Genomic DNA, 18,406 nt, shown 5'->3' with positions numbered 1-18,406 from the left:
TGCCGCAAATTGTTCACTCATTAAAAGCAGTCATGTTATACTTGCTGAATGCTTGAAAGGCTTAGACTAAAAGTACCATGGAAAGAACTATAAATTATATTTATGACTCTGTAGCACACTTTATTTTAAAATACATTCCCATTAAATATTATGAGTGAATGAAACATTAGAGTATTAGGTGATACAGGCAATGTAAAATAGTAATTATATACAAATTTATTATAAAATATGGCCTATTTTATTCCCCCTACCAACTCTTTAAGACATTTTATATATAACCTCTAAAGAAGGAGCTTATTCCTGTTTTGAAAAACCTAACTGAAAGTTCTCAGGAAAAAATGGGTTTTCACTTAGGAGAAAAAAATATATATAGCAAAAAAATAGTTCAAATAATTTAAAGCTAATATCTATTTGGCATCATGTGGACTCAGCACTATGCTGAGAGTTAGATCAAGATTATTTCATTTGGGGATTTGAAAATTAGCAGCAGGGAACAGAAGCTAAGCTCTTCACCACTGCTGCCTCTCACTGCAATGCTATTAGAAATCACAATGCAACCTATCACAAAATACTAAAACATTTGGAATCTATTCTATTTCTATTCATTTCAACTCCACAAGGGTTTATCCAGCAAATACAATGGATCAGGAAGCTTCTAGACACTGAAGGAATATTGGGTAATAAGACCAGAGCTCTGCCCTCAAAGCTGGTAGGCTTATGAATATGTTTTTGAAAAATACATACTTATAAAGAAGACTATATGAAGGAGGAGTTACTCTTCACTTTCTAAAGATTTCAACAAAATTTTTTGTTATTTTCTTTGTGTACAATATTTTTCTTTATGTTATGACAGAAATCTTTATGATGCTTCTCCCAGTGTGTCGACATGTGCCTGTTGTTTGTAAGCAAAAGTCTCATGTTAAAAAGGCAAAACAAAACAAAAAAACAGAAACCCAAAAACAGTGTGGTATGAATTTCAGAGGTGCGTTTTCCTGTACATATTATATATACCCACTTGGAGGAAAGTGGGCTGAAATAATTTTAAATATTTTCTGGAAAAAGGAGAACGAAAACAAACAGAAAGGGACTTAAATCAGAATGGCACTGAAAATCACAAAACAGTGAAAATTGAAGAGTTTTATAATTTTTAATACAATAATAATCGTATGTTACCTTTGAAGGTAGATATTAAAAATTGTGTAAATTATTTAATTATATATTAATTTTTAAAAGCAGGTTTAAAATATAATGTAGAACTTGTTGCCAGTTCCTTAATGTCCTTGATCACCTAGAATAAAGAAAAAGGAAAAGGAAAATAGCCAACTGTGGGTAGCAGAATCTTAGACATCTCTGTGTTATTACACTTTTCTGTAATAGTTTCATGCACTGCTTTTATAATAAGTAAATAGAAAAACTTTTGTAATCGACTCCAAAACTACCTATAAATGAGAAAGGCAAAAACTGTCTGAGAGGAGTAAAATGCAAATTTTGTTCTCAATCACAAAATTTAGAAATAAGAATACATTTTATAGGTTCTCCTTTCGGGCATTATCGCCCTTCCTTTGGTTCAAGATAAAGCACCCTGTGGACTATTCAAATTCTCTAGACAAGAAAGGTAAACAGGGTTAGGTTTTCTGGATTTTCTTGAGAAAGTCATTTATCGTCAGCTGTGAACACAAGTGGAAAGATCAAGGTTATAATATGGGCCCTGAAGGTCTAAATGGTTATTGCAGCCATCAGAAAAGAACATCATCATGTAAAGTGCAACCCTTCCACCTTGAAATAAATTGGCCATCCATCATTTCCAATGGTGTCTCCTTAAAACTGGCCCTAGCTCTTAGCCCTGGAGATGTACAAAATGTCTTGTGGGACTATATCATATAATCACATCTTTGAACTGGATAAGGTCTAAGTGATCCTAAAAAGTGAAGTGTAGAGTATTTTAGGCATCCCAATTAAAAATTCATGAACGAATATTTGGTTTGATAACTCCTTTATGGAAATAACACTAAAATATTACTACCAAAAAAACTCAGAAATGAGTTCTTTGGGCCATTTAATCATTAAGTCATAAATCCACAGAAAGGAGCCTTCTAGATTATCTCATCAAATACCAATATTTTGCATATGAGAAAACTGAGCAGAAAAATTAATTTCTAAGGTAAAAAGTGAAAATACTGAAAAATATCCCAAAGAATCCAGGAATTTCTGGAAGCTTACCTAGAAAGAGCTAGGTATTCCAAATCCTACCAAGAACTTTGCAACTTGAGTTTTTAGTTTGGTTGTGGGTACTGCTCTGCAAGGAAGAAGAGATGCTATATTGACTAATATCCATATAATACGTAAAAAGTGCATTCACAGTGAATGTTTATACAGTAAAAACCAAAAATATAACAAAGCCAATGATTTCAGACCAGATCACTCATTCATTACTTAGCTTCCTTTCTTCAGTGAGTCAAATAATTGAATGAGCTTTCTTTGCCGTTTTTCAGACACAAATCATCTATTATGATGAGAAACTGGCTACTTCCAGTTTCTGATAGACCAAAGAATAATGGGACATTCATTCCATGAATTAAAAAAGAAAGGCTGTCGAAATCCTCCTGATTTTATGCATTTATGAAAAATATGCTTACAATAAAATTATATTTATTGAACACATATTCCTCTTACTTCAAAAATATATACTTACTATGCATTATGGAGATCATTGTGGGACAAGTAAGTATTTAAGGCTCTTTTTCCCAGTTCAATGTCTATCTAAGAAATAGTAACACTTGATTTTAAGGAAAATTATTTCTGTTGTCATCTATAAAAATTGTCACCTGTAAAATAGGAATAAGAGTAGACTCTCACAAAGTTGTTTAAGGATTAAATTAACAGTAGATATAAAATGTTTAGTGCAATACTTGGTGCATAGTATTCAATAAGTGTCAGCTATTAGTAGTCATAGTGATATCATTATTATTTATAACATGGTAATTCCTCCACATGCACACTTCCTCTCCATCAGACCAAACTCTTGTGGTTCCCCACACTGGTTCATGACCCCACGCCCTGGCACATGCCGATCTTTCTTTTTGAATATCCTTTCCCTGCTTCTCCCAGTGAACTCCTCCATACCAACCCCCAAAGTTCAGCTCTAAAGCTTCCTCCTATTACAGCTTCTCTAATCCCTTTGCCTGTCTTAACTGTGCTCACCTGTTTCCCAGGGTGCCCTGCATATATGCCTTTCCTAGCATTTGAGGATGTGACTCTTTTTTTACTTGATCCTCCTCACTTCTGACACACATGCACACATACACACACACCTAGGACTGAAAATGCATCACATTCCATTTTTTATCCCTGCAGAAAGGTCAATTGAAATGAATGAACCGCCTCCTGTACAAAAGATAAGGTGTTTTGTTTTTTTTTGTTTTTCGCTCTTCATGAGTAGGAATCAGGCTAGAATGTGTACTTGGTAGTCTTAGTTTTGAAGGGGAAATTGGATGAGGGTGGGAAAAGCTGGGGGATGCAACTTGGCAGTCCCTGTGACCTGACTCTGCCACAAGCTTACCCTGTGGTCTTCAGTGAGTCATTTAACTTCCCTGGACTCAGTTTCCTTCTCAGCAAGATGAGCGGGTTGTGCAAAATATTCTCTGAGGATCTGCCACTGCCAACATTTATATGATGCTAAACATTGGTTCCTCTCAGTGGTTCTCAAACTTTAGCAGACCTCAGAATCCCAGGAGGCCTTGTTAAAACACTTATTTCTGGGCAGTAGGTCTGAGAGGGGAACCAAGTTATTTGCATGTTAACAAGTTCCCAGGTGATGCTGAAGCTACCAGTGGAAGGATCGCATTTTGAGATTCACTGATTAATCTTAACACAAGATTGTGACACTGTCCTGTAGTCCCCTGGCCAAGAGCACTTCTGATATGCAAATTCACAAAAGGATGGAGGCAGATAAACCCAGGCTTCAGTGAGGTTGCCACAGGACTGGGAGCCTGTGGGTAGGTCCTAAGAGTGGCCACAGAAGGCAAACAGTCCTGTTAAAGGCCCACCTCATGGGGAAGAGGCAGCCTGAGCACAGAAAATAGATTCCAGGGTTTGACCCATCCACTAAAACCCACTGCCGCTGAAGTAACAATGGATTACAATTGCCATCTAGTGATGGTTTTGAATTACTGCATCTAGAGACTACAATGAAGTGCTTTCTTTTGGACACTGCTCATTTGTTCTTTCTTTCTTTCTTTCTTTCTTTCTTTTGTTTGTTTTCTTTCTTTCTTTCTTTTTTTTTTTTTTTACAAAATTATGTTCAAGATGAGAACCCTAAGAATAAACTCTAACGTGCTCTGGTTGTCTTCATTTGTATCTAGGTGCTCTAAAAATAAATATATATATAGCACTATGCATGAGGCACAGAGCTAATACTTTTTATATGTTCAGTTATACACAGCAACCCAATGAGATAGATGCAATTATTATCCCCATTTTACCAGAAAGGGAATATAACTGCAATGTACAAAAAAAAAGATTTAAGAAACTTGACTGAGGTTGTGCAACCAGTAAAGTGATACAGCTGGAATTGAACCTAGACAGCTCCTGGAAAGGGATTAGTCTAGCCAGCCTCTCTCATATTGACAATTTAAAATAGTCACCAAAACAATTATTACCTATAAATAGTTATCAGGTCCCAGGTCAGTATCTGAAAAAAAATCTCATAAAATACATACTGAAGCAATGAGTTTTTTCTGATTCTTCCAAATGAAATCAATACGTGTACATAAAGACATGCTTCTATCTACACAAAGTCACTGTAATGCAACAAAAAAGAGCAACAACTTGAAATCAACTTCCAACTTGTTCTGCAACTTTGGACAACTTGCTTAACGTTTCTGGGCTCCACTTTCATACAGTAGAAATAAAATTAGAATGTAATTTGCATTGAGAATTCTTTACAATCAGATTGAATTTTAGAGTTATCCAGTGTATGTGATCCCAAGAGCAAATGCAGAGATGATGGGCAGTATTCATATTGGTTTGTCTTAAATGGTCCTACATGTGGGAGAAGAGCCAGGACAGAGGATTTGATTTTCTGGTCTATTGTCTAGAAGCGCAGTAAATAATACTCATGGCATTTGCAGTGGAGTGAAGAGCTCACTCAGGGAGATTTACATTTCCCTTGTCTTCCTGGATGCTGGACTTGGCCTGTGCACCTGAACTGTGCACTCCTGCCAGTTCCAGACTCCCAGGAGTCCTCACCAAAGGGCTTCTGCAGAAAATTCACATCTTTGCTGGTGGAATTGAAGTTCAACCTCCTTCACTTCATACTTTTATCAGAGATTTGCTTGGATTTAAAAGCCCAGTCCTTGCTAATTCTTTTGGCTTCTTATCTAAGACTTCTGTTACTAAACTATTTCTTACCTCAATAAACCAAACACTACAGAATGGTTACCAAAATAAAGTACTAGTGGTTTCTTTGTATTGTGTATTTATAATATGCTAAGATCTGCTGATATAAATATTCTCTATAAAGAAGGAAAATAAACATGTGGACAGAGCTATAGAAATAAAGGATAATAATTAAAATAGAGTAGAATAAAATATCACTATCTCACTTTAGTAAATTTTTATGTCATTCCAAGTACTTACATATATTTAATCATCACAGCAAACTCAAAATCAAGTTAGATAAATTTTATTATCACAAACTTATTTGAGAAATAAGGGAAATTGAAGCACAGATTTTTTAAATCAACTTCAAAGAAATAAGTGAATAGTTGAAGGTCCATATCCCAATTATTAGATCTATGCTTGCCCCACAATTATAGTTTCTTTCAACAATAAAATCTTGACACAAGGTGACTACCCTCTGATACTCTGAATTAAAAATAAGTCCCTTGTATAAATATGATTAGAGGTAAAAGATTAATTAGACCTTAAGCATAGTAAAAAGTATTACAAACACATGTTTGTTGAGAATCTACTACGTGCCTGGCACCATTCTAAGTTTAGGGGATTTAGCAACGAATGGCGTCAGAAATGACATTCCAAGTTCAGAGCTTACATTCTATCTAGTTGAAGAGAAAACAATAAACAAGAAAACAAATAAATATGTAATACTGTGTCTGGTAATGAAGGAAGACCATTACCAGGGGAGTTGCAAGCATTGTTTTGAATCAGGAGATCCAGGCAGACCTCTCTGAGGAGATGACATCTGATCAGAAGTCCAAAGAAGGTGAGTTTGTGCAGATATGTGGGAGGGAGTTCATGCAGAGAGAGAAGCAAGCAGAAAGTCCTAGGGTTGGGAGCCAGCCAAGCCTGTTCCAGAATAGCAAGGAGACCACTGGCTGGAGCACGATGACTAACAAGATGGTGTCTGCGAAGAGGCCAGTACCATAGTATGCATGCCTTACAGGCTATGAGGCAACTCAGAGTTCCTAGGATCTTCAGTAGGGTGACATGAGATGGTTTTGATAGGGCCCCGTCTACGTCTTTAAATCATCGGTCTGGTTTCTCCAGGCAGATCAGACCAGACGGGGGGTGAGAGTGGAGGCTGGGCCTCCTCCTCCCAGTCCCAGTAAGGGACTAAAACAATGATCCAGGAAAAACATGATGGTGCCTTAGTAATAGTGGCTCAAAATGCATGTCTTTGGAAAGGTCCTGAAACTTGCTGATGCATTGGCTGTGTGAGAAAAGGACATATCAAGAACAGTTCCTAGTTATCTAAAATAGTCCAGTTCATAGAAGCAGAAATAGAATGGTTGTTGCCAGGGACGGTGGGGGTGAGGGGGAATGGAGAGTTGCTATTAAGTGCATATAAAGTGTCAGTTGTACAAGATGACTAAGTTCCCAAGATCTGCCATTTGACATTGTGCTTATTGCTAATACTGTACCATACACTTAAAAACTGATTAAGAAGGTAGTTCCCATGTTACCTGTTCTTACTACAAAAAAAAAAAAAAAAACAAAAAAAAAAAACAGAAAAGAGAGGAAAGGAAGGGGGGGAAAAGCATTGTTGCTACCCAAATAATATCAGACTTTAAAAACTGCAATAACTCTGAGAAACTATTTTTTAGAGAAATAAAATTAGTTTTTCAACGTTATCTTTTGTGAGTCATGCAATGTCATGTAATCATAGCTTACCTCAAAACTTAAATCTGGAATGTTATTATGCATTTATCAAAATAAATATAAATCTGAAAAAGGGCTGCATAACCTCTCAATGTTTGATGCGGAAAAAAAAAAAAAAAGAATGTCTCTGAAACTTTGAGCCTAAGCAACTGGATAAGTAGTAGCATCATTTTCCAAAACTTGTAACCCTCTCACCCTCTCATTGTATTAATTAGTCTAATTTCAGAATTTTTAAATTCAAGAATCTTTAAGCTACATTTCCACTTTTTAAAGAATGAGCCATGTATACCAACGAGTATACTCTGCTATCATGTGGAATCCCACCCACAGAATTCTGAGCCAGACGATCAGCCTCAGCTGGTGTGATGTTTCTAAATGTTCTTTTGTCAAATAGTTTCAAAGACCCGTGACTAGAGAATTATAAAACTATGCCTTCTGTTTACGACATGTTTATAAATATGAATAATGGAAGCATAGCTCTCCAGGCTCTCAAGAAGTACAAGGTACAAATCTACGGTTCAGTTCAAAGGAATGTTAAATATCGGCCTGAGGTTTATACTCTTGAGAAAGAAATGTTACAGTGGAATCAGGGAAGAAATGTGCTGGGTTTGTGAGCCAGTGGCCCCTTTGTGGGAACCACAGTCTTGAACTGGGTCAGGCAGCTATGTTGTACTGTGATTGGCCTCAGAGTTTGGGGACAGTGCCATCACATCACCCATGCATGATTGATAAGAGCAAGAAAACACTTTTGGAGTTCAAAGACTTAGCCAAAATCACCAGTAAGTCTGGGATGGAGCCAAAACTGAGTAAACAGGAGTTTTTAAATGGACACAGAAATTATTTGATTCATATTCAGAGAACACTAAAAGGACACCAAATTCCAAGGAAATTAGAACTATAGTCATTTTGTCAGGTCTCCATTTACACAGAGAACAGCTCCTTTCAACATTTTCACTTGTCTGATGGATAGTAACTAGCTATGATTATTTTTGTAGAAGAAATATAATAAATGAAATTTAATGGTGTATAAACTGTAAAGACAGGGACCTTTCTGTCTTCTTTATTATTGCGTCCCCAGCAATTAGAACTGTACTTGGCACACACTGAGCACCGACCGAGTAAATCTTCACTGCATGTATAAATACATAAAAGCCTGAATAAATGATTAAATCTAAGAAAGGAAATGAATCTTTTCTATTTGTGTAAAAAAAAAGCCATATTATTGGGTGAAACCTAATCAAAATAACAAGAAAAGTTTCTCTCTGAAGGAACAGGACTTGTCTAATAAATATACTATTTCTCTGGTGTCATAGTTGAGCTGTCACTGCCCTACTTATTGATATCATTCACAGACATTGACTGGGTATTAGTGGATCTTGATCTTTCATTGATTTTTATGTGGTCTACATTTTCTTTTTTATTTATTATTATTATTATTATTATCATCATCATCTACATTTTCTACCCATTCTCCATACTCTTGGTGAGGAGGATTACCAACCTGAAGAGTTAAATAAAAAATCTGAATAACTGAATGCGGCCCTAAAACTTGTTTGTTTGTTTGTTTTTCTATCACCCTCTCAATTCTAAGATTCTCAGATCCATGTCTGAGATTCAAATTTGCCTTAAGCTTACATCAGTTCATTCACCCCTACCACTTTTGACCTCATCCTCAGGGGCAGCCTTTTTTCCATTGTCATCATTCTATCTGGCCATAGCTGTTGAATAGCTACGGATGGAAATGAGTAAAGGGGGGAAAATAAGAACTTAAAATGGAGCTAAATGGGATACATCCATTCCCAGACCAAGGCTTCTTTAGGAAAAGTACTGGAAGCCTCACCTACACAGCTAAACTGGCCTGGGGTCCAGTACGGGTGTAAGAGACTGTTAGCACTCAGTCTCAAGTAAATGAGCATGAATCTGTTCTTATATCAAATATTCTTTGAGATCCTTCTATCTAAGACCTTTTAGAAATGTATAGAAGCCATTATAAAGTGAGAAAATGAATAGGATACATTCTAGTAGAAAACCAAGGAGAGATGATAAAATAAAACTTTCCCATCTCCCTTTTTCATGACATTACACTTTAAAAATAGGTACAGGGAGGAGCCCACAGGAGGAATTTCAGTTAGGCAAACTTACTTACAAGTAGAATTTCTTCCAGGATACAAGAGCCTTTGGCAAACATTGGCTGGCACATTCTTCCTAAAAGGTAAAAGCCATTTTTTTTGGCAGGTTTTAAATGACACTTAAGAGTGTCAGGCAAACTTTCCAAGCCATCGCCAAAAAGCAGATTTATCCAAAACACACAACATCCTCAGCCAGCTCAAGATCAACAAAGAAGTTAGTCCTAACCATGACAGAATGTTAATTGTGAAATATAATTCCATGGTATTTATGGCTCCATAAACTGGGCAAAGCTACTCTTGCATATTAAGAGTTACTCCTTGAAATGGGACAATTGGTTATACTTGATGCTATAACACATGCTGTATTAAAGGGAACCTCGAGTTGGTCACAGTCCATCCGTTAGGACATGGTTCTCTACTTTTAATGGGCCTAAGAATCAACTGGAGCAAGCTTGTAGAAAATGTGGATTTCTGGTTCAGTCCCCAAGCCTTTCTAGTTAGAGTCTGTTGGGGAGAGGACTGGAAAAAGGGAATGCCAGTGAGTAAGATGTGGATGATCTGTAAACCATATTGTTTGAGAATCACTGAACCAGTCTGAAGTGAAGGCCTTGGAGTTGCAACTGTCTCCATGCAACTCTTAATTCCTTGCACCTAGCACTGACACTGGCACCTGGTAGGTATTCAATGAATTGTTTAATAAATGAAAAGCAGTCAGCATTTATGGATGCCAGGCACTGTTCTTAGCATTCTACACATATTAACTCATTTCACTCTCACATATAGAGACTACAATTAGCTTTGACACTTGCTAGGCATTCTTCCTGCCACTGTCCAGGGTCACATGGCTGGATCCTTCATTATATTCAGCTTCCACCTTCTCAGAAGACCCCCCTCCCTCGACTGCCTATTTAAAGTTGCATCAATCCCACTCCCATCCAATCACAAGATCTTGTTCCTTTTCTCTCTAGTCCTTGCCTCTATCTAAAATGATCTGGTTTGGCTTATTATCTGGCTGCCTCCACTGAAATACAAGCACCATGAAAACAAGAATCTTACAGGCAATTCTTTGTCACTGCATCTCTAATGCCTAATATACAGTAGACACCAAAGAAATAATATAATAAATCCAAAATAAAGGAATTGTGTTTGCTATATAGCTCCTTAGTTCTCTCAGAGCTTCCAAATTTTATCATAATAAGTGCAAAAAGCAAAAGAAAGAATTCTAACCCCAAAATGTCTGCAAAATAATTCCCTAATCTCTCCTGTCCCAAGTCATAGCATGGACATGAGGAAAAGTAAAAACTAAGTAAGGGTGAAAATGGAAAGTTTGGATAGATTTCTCACTCTATGGCTTCAAATATTTTGTTTGAAATGAACTCTTAGGACATTAGACCCCCTCATGTGCAAACTTAAGTAGAAAATACATTCCAAAATGAATTGTACATGATATTTTTTAGATTAACCTGTTTTTATTAGCCACACAATGACTTGGCTTTACTAGTTCAGAAACCTTTATCTGCCTGACACTAAAAGAGTTAGTTAAATCAGTGAAACTCAAGCCAATCACCTCGATGGTAAAAAGAATGGATATACCAATTCATTCCAAATGGCAAATGTGTCAGAATCATTGATTTTACCCTGTGCCAACAAAATCCAAATTAGGAACTGACTGTAGACTAAGTAGAGAGGAAGAAACTCATTTTCAATGAGTTCCTCATACAGTATGGCACAAAACCATAGTCCTGAGGAAGAAACTCATTTTCAATGAGTTCCTCATACAGTATGGCTCAAAACCATAGTTCTTTGAAAGGAGTCACTTGCTAGTTGACCTCATATCAATGCTAGCCAAGCCTGTGCAGGGTTCTGACCGCAGATGACCAAAACAATCTCCTCTTTGAGTATGGTGTGGGTCTCCGGCAAAGAAGAGCTAGAGCTGAGGGATTGCTGCTGAATGAAGCTTTTTGTTCCAAGTAAAATTTTTACCACTTCTACTAAAATGCCAGAGAGTGAATGTTGTCGGTGAAGTTGTTGGATAGAACATGCTCAAAAGCAACTAGAAACTTAAAAAAAATAGTTTTTCTTTTTTTAAATTTTGGGAATATCCTTTTGCTATGATCATGCCGGGAGTTAGCCAGACCTGGGCTGGCTCCAGTAGTCATCTCAGAGAATGTGGATAAGTCTTGGGAAAAACTTTCCATTTTTGAAGAATTGCTGATCCCAAATCACATTCATTTCCACCAGTCATTGAGGCTTAGTATGAAACTTAGAAGTACTTAGATATGGGCAGGGGGTGGAGGAAGCAATAGGACCAGCAGTGAAGTCTATTCTTACTACAGAAAGGTGAAGATCCTTTACAAAGACTTCACCTAGGACAAATTTTGTTGCCACTACCCTCTCCCTCATAATTAAGAAAGATTTAATCAAAATATTTTAAAAGATAAAGAGGAATTTATTTTCATTTTAAAAATTTCCAAGTGCAATCCAGTCAAAAGCAAAGATGATTTCTATGCTCACTACCCAAGCTCTCAAAACCATCTGGGTTAACTCAAAGCCAGGTTTAGCACATTTTGCTTTCCATTTTGTGAGCAAAACATGATTTGGATTACAAATTTCTCTGAGGTTCATGCATATAGCTGAGAGACTCTGTCATTTCCTTATCAGGAGCAACAGGAGAAATTCCAAATATGAGGAATCACAGAGATTTATTGCCTCAATTCCCAGCCTGACACTTGGCTCTCAGCACAAAGGGTAAGCAGCCAAAAAGAAGTCCTTTACTAAGGTACGAAAGGAACTGGCTGTTTGTGAAGTCCAGACTTGGGAGTGACACAAGTGGAGGTTTGGGTTTTTACACAGCCAGCAAAACCTAGTCTGTTTGAAGTCGGATCAATTGATTTCTTGAACATTTCAAATAAGCAAAATTCTGCAGGAAATGGAAGCCAGATGCATTTTTAACTCAGGAGATCCTTGGAAGACAGGCAGAAAATAATCAAACAACATCCTCCAGTTTCATTTTGGCCCTCCTCCTAGATTTACTCTCCACACTATACATCCTACATGAGGTAGAGACAATGAATGAATAAACTTGGGGAGGGGTACAAGTAGACACTTGTTTTTGAAATCATTTAAATTTATTTAAAATAATTTAATTTTAAATTTATTTGCATATTAATTTTACTAAATTAAAAAAGAAACAATATGCATTTGATGGAAATGTATACCAAATTTTAAAATACCATGTTATTTGGAAGAGGATCTGAAATATTTCAAGAAGCATCTGTTGTGAAGCAGGCACCGTGCTGGCAATCTCACAATAACCCCCTGAGGTATCTTATTAATGTCATGGTACCCACAAAGAAACTGAGGCTTACTGAGATTCAGTGATTTGCCAGAGGCCACAATGATTATCAACAGGGAGGCTGAGATGGACTTACCAAAGGACTCCCCATTTGATCCTCAGGACAGAAATCCACATGGAAAGAATCTGATTTTTGAGGCTAAGTTTCTTCTACACTAGCAATTGCTAGCGTCCACCTCCTGGTGCGTGCTAGAGGAATAAATTGGCCACTGGTGCTGAAGTTGGAACTACCGGGTCAGGAATAGTTGGCAGTTGTGTGCCTGCCAGGAACGCCACCATGCCAAGTACGCACCTGGAACTTTCCCCCAGGAACTCTGAGGGGAGAAGGAAGGGGTACTCTCCTCTCTGCGATAAGCTTGGCTTCAGGCACCTAGAGAAAATAAAAGAAACATGAAAAGAAGAAAACAGGCTCACCCTGCCACACCTACCTGCTACCTTGTTAACACCTTGTTCTTCGTACTTGTGACTTTCACAGAAGATGAAATATTCCTTTCCTCTGAACCTCACATATGCTGTCCAGAAGCCCCCAGGTTTCCTGGAACTTTTGTTAGGAATTCCAGCTATTCCAGCAATAATTTTCAGACACCAAGCTTTGGCTGACAGAGAACAGATACAACCAATGTCTGGGGATTTTCCCTCCTCTTTCTTCTACTTTTTCTTCCAATGAAACTGTCCCATTATTGGCTTTGATTTATTAGTTATAATCATACTTTTCCCCCCATAAATCTTATTTGCAAGGCAAAGGAAGAATAAAAATAGTAATGGATAGTCATCCGTGGTATTTTGTTAGTTCTTCTCAGCTCTTGCTTTTGAATTATCTGCTGTTTCTTGGCCATGTCTGTGTGGGTAAAGACAATAATGGTTGCGGGATTTTTTTATATGTATCTACATTAATCAGATCCACCCCTAATATTTGTGATGCTTTGCACAAGAGTACAAATGGAAGCCCACATACTATACACTGAAATCTTTAAAAGTTGAGACGCCTGGGTGGCTCAGTGGTTAAGTATCTGCCTTTGGGGTTAAGTATCATGACCCTGGAGTCCTAGGATGGAGTCCCACATCAGGCTCCCTTCAGAAAGCCTAGTTCTCTCTCTGCCTGTGTCTCTGGCTCTCTCTCTCTATCTCTCGTCAATAAATAAATAAAATCTTAAAAAAAAAAAGAAATCTTAAAAGTTATGAATCAAGCCAACTGTTAAATAGTCTATCCCTCCACCAACAAATAAATAAAATCTTAAAAAAAAAGAAATCTTAAAAGTTATGAATCAAGCCAACTGTTAAATAGTCTATCCCTCCACCTTGGTAAATAATACATTCATAACGACCTGGAAGGCCATGTTTAAATTTAGAATTCTTGGACTCTTTGAAGTGCAACACCAGTACATAGGGGCTCAAAGAGATCAGCCTCTCCCTGGTTCATTTGTTCCCAACTCCAGCTTGGTCCTAGGCTATGAACCATAGACCATGCAAGTTTCACAACCATGCATGTGAACACCCTATCGATACAGCCAACTCCATCCACAATCCCTAACAAACAGCTACTCCCCAGCATCGTGCTGGACCAGGAGGTTGCACACCCTAAGAGGACAGTTCATCTCAGGAGGGCAAACCCTGAGATACTGGTAAGAGCTCAGAATCATTTGGGTAGAGAGTTCTAAGGTCTTGCATATTCAGAGCAGGGTCTAGAACAGTGTAGGCTCTGGACAGCACAACCCCTTGGCTCCTCACCCCATGGCAGTTGGAGTAGGCACAGTTTCAGCAAGGTCAGGGCAGAGGCTTCTGCTGGCCCTAGCTGAATGGTACTTGGAGTTCATGCCCCCTGTTGTAATGGCTCAGTGAGAATTAACCTTATTTACTGGGCACTTTTCATCCATAGCTTCCACATAAGAGTGAAAAGGCCTCTCGGAAGACTTAGAACCAGAGGCACAAGATCCATACTTTCACATAAGGTAAGGCATTTCTACCCCAGTACCACTGAGGATTATGCAATTTTCTCTTTAAATTACAAGTGCAGTCATCTGACTTGCTGCTCCAGTTTCCATGGTTCAAGGCCAACAAAGAAACAGAATCTGTTAAATATTTGAAAGGCGACACATTAACAATGAATTATTATCTGACATGGAAATAATTTTAATTAAGAGGAGAGAGTACATGTACATATTTCATTGTCACACATTTCTTTAGAAGATGAAACAGGTAGGAATCAGAGAATGTACTCTGTGAGATGGGAGGGAGGGAGGGAGGGATGGGTTCCTTGGGTTTATATTTCTTCCAAGTGAGGTAAGCTCTGGTTCTCCCTGTGCATCTGATTCCCTGGACTGGCTCCTACCTCTATCAGTGATGATAGCAACAATACTAACAGCTAATACATCCCACTTACTCTGTGCCAGACATCATTCTAAGCACCTTACCTGTTTTACTTATTTAACCTGCAAGAAAGCCCTATGAGATGGGTATTTCTATTACTATTCTCACTTTATATAAGAGGAAATTGAGGCATAAGAAGATTAAAAAACAAAACAAAACAAAACAAAACAAAAAAAAAACCTTACCTAAGGTCCTATAGGAGGTTCAGAGCTGAGATTTGAACACAAGAGAACCCCTAGAGTCTGTGCACTCAGCAACATGTTCTACTACTTCTTGAGTTGGTCTACCACCCAGGGCCTGGCCAGCTCAGCCACTAGTCACCCTCCACTCTGCCCTGTTTCTCCAATAAATGTGCATTTGCCCGTAGTAGCTAGAGGTTTGACCTGGATGATCACTTATCTCATTGGCTGACTTGAAACTTTCCATTTCCTGTGGGATAAGGACAGCTTCCCTCTTCTAAGGCCCAATGGCCATCACCCCCCAGAGGCCACAGAAACTGTAACAGCCCCAAATTCTCTCAGCATCTAACTGGACTTAAAAAAAAAGATTTTATTATTATTTTTATCAGAACAGGAAGAGAAAGGAGCAGAGAGAGAGGGAGAGAGAAACTCAAGCAAACTCCATGCTGAGCACACAGCCTGTCAGGGGGCTCAATCTCACAACCCTGAGATCACATCCTGAGCAGAAACCAAGAGTCAGATGCTTAACTGACTGCACCCAGGTGGCCCCTAACTGGACTTTTAAAGAGGAACTTTGTACGTGAGAAGTTACTTATTCTCTTGTCTTTAAGGTCCTCAAAAGATTAGGGGTTGTGTCTTATTTTTCTTTATTAATCCTGTTCTTATTAGAGCTTTCTGTATGCAAGAGGTGTTCAGAAAGGCTTACATAAATGAGGCTTGGTGTATTCTTAATAACCCTGAATTTTAATCTGTCAAGTCAATGAATATAAAGAGCAGAAAAATTCCAAATTCAGGATGTATAAAAATTCTAAATTCAGGATGCCCAGTTGGCTCAATTGGTTAAACATCTGACTTTTGATTTGGGCTCAGGTCATGATCTCAGGTCGTGAGATAGAACCCTGTGTCAGGCTCCATGCTTAAGATTCTCTCTCTCCCTCTCCCCTTCCTCCACTTCCAAAAAAAAAAAAAAATCCAAATTCAATCATTGCAGTTGGGCACACAAATGGAAAATGTACATATATGCCAGTATCTATTCTATATTTGAAATTCCTACACAAAGAGGTGATGTGATATAGTAGTTAAGTGCCTAGACTCTGGAGGCCACCTCCCTGAGTTCAAATTCCAATCTTGCTACTTACTGGCTCTGGGACTGGTGATACGTTATTTAAACCCCACTATGTCTCAGTTTTTTCATAGATAAATAGGAATGACTATGATAACAGCCTCCATTTCAGGGAGATTTTTCTGAAGATTAAATAAGCTAATCAACACAAGGTGATTAAATGAATTAATCAATCCAATGTGCTTTCAGTACTGCCTGGCAAACAGGAAGACCTATGAATGCTAGCTGTCATACCAAGCCACCCCATAATTTAAACACAAAAATGCCAACCTTTAGTAAAATAAATAGTTATATTTTTAAGGGGTTAATAAAGTAGTTAAGTATATTTTCTCTTTATGGTTATTAGAGAACAGTTACTATTAACAATAGTTACCAGGATACAACCAGAAATAACAGAATATAATACCTGCTGCATTAGCCACCAAGTGTAGGAATTATAATAAGTTATGTCATAAAAATATGGCTCACAGAGACCTGGTCTTGGCTATCACAGAATCAGCTGATTCCCTATCCTCTATACTCTTCACAGTCTTCACCTTTCTGAGATTATAAAAAGTAGGGACCGGGGCACCTGGGTGTCTCAGTGGATTAAACATCTGCCTTTGGTTCAGGTCATGATCTCAGGGTCCTGGAATGAAGCCCTGCATGGGAGTCTGAGCAGGGAGTCTGCTTCTCTCTCTCCCATTACCCCTCCTCCCACTCCCACTCCCACTCTCTCTCAAATAAATAAATAAAATCTTTTTTTTTTTAAAGAAGCAGTGATGTCAATCTTAGCTGCAATCAGCTACAATTGCTCCAACTCACATCAATAAACACCAAAGGGATAAACTCCACCATTACCAGACCAACGTCCCATCCATTCAGCAAGGGGTATCTAGGGGGACAGGTAATACAATGGGAATCCGCAAGCATGTACTTTTTTGTTTACATTCTCCACAGTGAAGCCAGATGGAATTCCAGTAGAACAGCAATATCCACGATGTTCCAAAGCATACACACCACTTTAAATCCTTTTTTGAACCCAAATTCCTTTCCTTATGACCTTAACTTAGTCTGCTATACAAACTTTTCCCAAACTCCTTCCAAGGCCATTCATTAAGGTGAAGCTTGGAGCACTTATTGTATTATACCTAGTTATCGTTTACTTCACTGGCATGTGGTTTTTCTCATTATAATATCATTAGCATAAGTCAGGGGGTTCTTGCTGGCAAGGCAACCACAGTAATGTTCAGTTGGTCCTTTATATCCTTTGGTCATGTCTATGTGCTTGGATTCCAGTCTAAGAATGTTAACATTTCATAGCTTCCTCCTATTTCTTTTGTATATTTCTCCATATACTCTCATTGATCTATTATAGTTTTTCCTAAATTACTAACATTTCATTTTATTTCTACTTGGATCCTTAATATCCTTCTCTTCTCCAACACAACAGATTTCCCTTCTGATGCCTACTCAAAAGCATGAAAGTTACATTTTTCTTTCAGCAGAGTATTCTAAACATCATTCAAAGCAAGCATTTATATATCAGATGCTAGTTCAGCAAACCCAGAGAAAATTATTTCTTTTAAAGATTGTTTTGTTTATGGATTAGCCTAAGGTACCAGAACTGGTTGGTAAAAGATACATTAATGTCTTACTGGTTCCTGGAACTACAGTAATAGCAAGAATGTAGAGCTACAAAATGTTTATTACAGTAGCCACCCTTTATTGAGTTTCTGCTAGTTTCCAGGTAGCTATCAGACATATAAGTCACAACAGCAATCACAAATCACAATAAAAATGATCACTCCCATTTTCTAGGTTAGGAGATGGAGGTTCCAAATGTTACACACCTGATAAATGGCAGAGCCAGGATCCAAATCCAGGGGACCCTGACCTCACAACCCACAGGTTGTCTCTACTTTGCAGGCTACTTGTTAGCATCTTTTCCCCAATCACTGCAACACACTTGGGAAGGAAGAAGTGAAACTCAAAGAGCTCAATCCTTGTGTGCATTTAAGCCTGGCTAAGCAAAGGATCACAAAAATTTACCTAGAAATGAGAACTGAACTTTATATATTCCTGGTTCATTGTGTAATCCTTCAACAATATTTCATTTTCCTCTAGTGTTTTTCTTGAGAAAGATAATAAATCT

At 37.9% G+C, this 18,406-nt stretch overlaps 1 protein-coding gene and 1 long non-coding RNA gene across 11 annotated transcripts in view; one reads left to right on the top strand and one right to left on the bottom strand.

The window, feature by feature from the left end:
• LOC144305387 (uncharacterized) overlaps positions 1–17,311 on the bottom strand; it is a 99,472-nt gene extending 82,161 nt beyond the window's left edge. For 4 of the 10 annotated variants that reach the window (XR_013372423.1, XR_013372420.1, XR_013372421.1 and 1 more), the window contains exons 1-5: positions 17,077–17,232; positions 12,680–12,973; positions 2,693–2,825; positions 2,221–2,296; positions 1,174–1,288 (exon numbers count right to left, since the gene is read on the bottom strand). This is a non-coding gene — a long non-coding RNA (uncharacterized LOC144305387). Of the gene's footprint in view, positions 1–1,173; positions 1,289–2,220; positions 2,297–2,692; positions 2,826–12,679; positions 12,974–17,076 lie in introns of all 10 variants that reach the window. The other 6 variants (XR_013372417.1, XR_013372415.1, XR_013372418.1 and 3 more) reach the window with 4 other exon arrangements.
• The window catches only part of COL8A1 (collagen type VIII alpha 1 chain), a 143,726-nt gene that overhangs the window by 94,466 nt on the left and 30,854 nt on the right, over positions 1–18,406 (top strand). The window lies entirely within an intron of this gene.

The sequence above is a fragment of the Canis aureus genome, chromosome 35 (genome assembly GCF_053574225.1).
Source record: "Canis aureus isolate CA01 chromosome 35, VMU_Caureus_v.1.0, whole genome shotgun sequence".
NCBI lineage: Eukaryota > Metazoa > Chordata > Mammalia > Carnivora > Canidae > Canis > Canis aureus.
Note: the sequence above shows the minus strand (reverse complement) of the source record. Positions and strands in the feature narration are given on the sequence as shown.